Here is a 3,094-nt window from a genome sequence, read left to right on the forward strand (position 1 = left end):
TAGATGGAAACTATTTGCATGAACTTCAACTTCACAATAATACTTTTTTTTTTTTTTTTTTTTTTTTTTTTTTCATTGTTTATTTTATACTGAATGCTGGTGATTCTATCAATTTTCTGAGCTTTGTAAGTGCATATAACTATTTTGTCTAAAAATGATGACTTACTGATAATAACTATCATGGTAAAACATAATTATTCTGATTGTACGGCATGCTTTTGTATAAGAGTTTGTTGTTGTTTGAGCAGTGTTGGCTGAGCCCAAATGTGAAAATGTGAAATAATGAATTTATTAGCGTGGGTCAATCGCAGCGTTTGCCGCTGTCACGCTTGGTCGCATTATGCATGTGTTTTTATTACGGAATGGATCATGCTTTGGCTGCCAAGTCTACAAAAGGGACCTCGAATTATGTCTGTCGATGTAAGCATCTGATTTGCATTTAATCAGCAACTCTCATTGTGCTTTGCTTAAATGCTGCCTAAACCTTTAGTGGGCGCTCTTTACCACACTGTTCTTGTTAGGAAAAAATGCATAATGTTACAAGATATCCAAGAATTCACTCACTTTTATTCTTAAACAGAAACACAATTTTCTTGCACTAATAAACTTAACACCTAAATCATTGCAAAAAATGGTTTTCATCTTCAGTATGTTTTGCAGTACAAATATCTAAACATTCTCAAATCAAGATACATTTACTTGAGAAGTGAAATTCATTCATTTGTTTAATGAAAAGTTTAACAAAGTTAAGTAACAATTACGCTTGATATCTGCCAATGAGGTCTGAAAAACCAACTTAATTCAAATGGAGGATGAGACCTCATTGGCAGATATCGGTTCTTGTTTTAAGCAAAACCGACATCTGGAGATATTTCAGAAAGCAAAGCCTAACATCTTGTCATTTCGCTTCTCGGGTAAATGCGTCTTGATTTAAGAATGTTTAGATATTTGTACTGAAAAACAAGACAAAAATACTGAGGAAGACATTTTTTGCAGTTTATACACTGAGTTTATACAAAGAGTTTAATCTCTGTTATCAACTGGATACTTCTCCAATCAGGGGCCTGTTGGATGAAACGGTTTAGTGATGTAATCTAATCAGGCCACTAATGAGAAGCTTGTGTGTGTGTGTCTGTGTGTTTGAGTGTTACTCATATGTGAAAGAGTGAATCAGTGTTGTGTTTCTCTAGTGGTGACGCATTGCTGCTCTTACAACATCAAGCCAATAGCGATCAATTTGTAGTATTCACATTTTCTCCCAATGTCTTTTTTAATCTTTAATCTGATGGCTTCACATTTCTCTAAAGATGAGCCTTCCAACTTTGCAGATACTTTTTTTTGTATGTAACCTCAAATCCTGCAATGTGGATTTTATTCAGTTACGAAAAAGTTAGATTATTAAATCTTTGTTTCTCCTGATTCTTCTCATTAATATTCATACCTGTTCTTCCAATGTGCTCTCCCTCTTTTTCTCTCTATGTGTGCTATAAGAAATGTATTAAGATGTTATCAGTATTATCAATAAAAAGACTGTCAAAACCCATGCAGTGGTTCATATATCTACAATATACAAAGCCAAATGAAATCTTTATGAAAGAACTCTACTGTTCTGCTGACGTTGTGGTCTCGTAAACGCGTATGGGCGTTATCTGAACGAGCAGGGAGGTCTAGCCGACGGCTGATAAGATATGAGAAAACAGCTTGGAATTTATTACACAACTGTGCCAGTCATGCATACTTTAGAGTGTTGAGTCACTAAAAACGATCAGTTTGAATTCAATTAATCAACTGTGGTGTAAACGCACAGTACAAACTGTTTTTTGCGCAGATTGTCTAGTTACTGTAAAACATTCTATGATCAAAAAGTTCTGACAAGATAATGTTTTACGTTGCTTTAACTCATCAAAATAAGTTGAGTAATTTGCAACTTTTGTTTATAAGTTATACAAGACTCCACTACTTTTTTAAGTTGAAATGACTTAAAAATCCAAGTTGATTGTACTTAAATTTAAGGCAGCAACTTTTTACTCTGCCCAAATGAATCAACAGTTACTGTTTGCATGCTGATCATTTCAGATTAAGGTAAAGTTCTGGTTATCAATGTTATAGCATGCTGTCTTGTGCATACAAATGCAGTATAATTCAACTTCTCATCCAGTCTTAATGTTTTTTCTCACTATTGTAGTACTTTATATGCTTTGTAAAGTTATGTATATGCTTTTTATGAATCAGTTAAAACAATGTCTCAAAACAAAGGACAAAATGGATCTTTTAAAGAGTTGAAAGGTCAAAACCCTGTCCTGATCCATGAAGCTTAGTGTACTATGCTCTTTCTTTATAGATTTTATGTTACTTCTATCTACAATAAACAACTTTCGCAGAAGTCTGCATTTTACTTTCTTCATATCTGCCTGCTTATTTGAATCACTTGTGTACTTTTCCTGAAGTCTTCCAGAAAATGACATTAATCTGTAATTTGCCTTTATTTGTGTATGTGTGTTTCTGATACAGGAACAAATTTGCTGAAGAACTTCCACAAGTAGGCTACTGTAGTATAGTAGACCTAATTATCTAAAATGGTAATACGCCATAATGAATAGACTGCACTGGTTATGAAATCTCCATATTTAAAAATCATGGTATTGGTAGAATATTCCAGTGTTCTAAGAATATTATAGTAGCTACTGCATGGTAGGCTACTTGTTCAAAAAACATTGTATAGCCAACTACGGTACTATGTTTTTTTTTTTTTTTCATAAAGTTTTTAAATCAGAAGAAAATAAAGTTTTTATTGTTATTTTTATTATTAACAACATCAACTGCAAGGGGAAAAAATGCTACATTTTAGTGCTTTTAAAGCATTACGTTGCATTACGTTTTTTCTTCTTTTGTTTAGATATACCAAAAGGTTTGTGTATACTTACTATTTAACGTTTTTTATGAAGGCTTTTGTTATTTGTCTTGCTAAAACCCCGCTTCTTGTTGTGTATGTGGTACATAGGCTAATAAAATAAATAATTGCATCATGTATAATAAGGAAGTCCAGGGAAAAAAGTACCCGCAACTCTTTGCGCGTCGACGGCTGACGTCATGC

Source organism: Scardinius erythrophthalmus, assembly GCF_964197995.2.
Source record: "Scardinius erythrophthalmus genome assembly, chromosome: 23".
NCBI classification, from domain to species: domain Eukaryota; kingdom Metazoa; phylum Chordata; class Actinopteri; order Cypriniformes; family Leuciscidae; genus Scardinius; species Scardinius erythrophthalmus.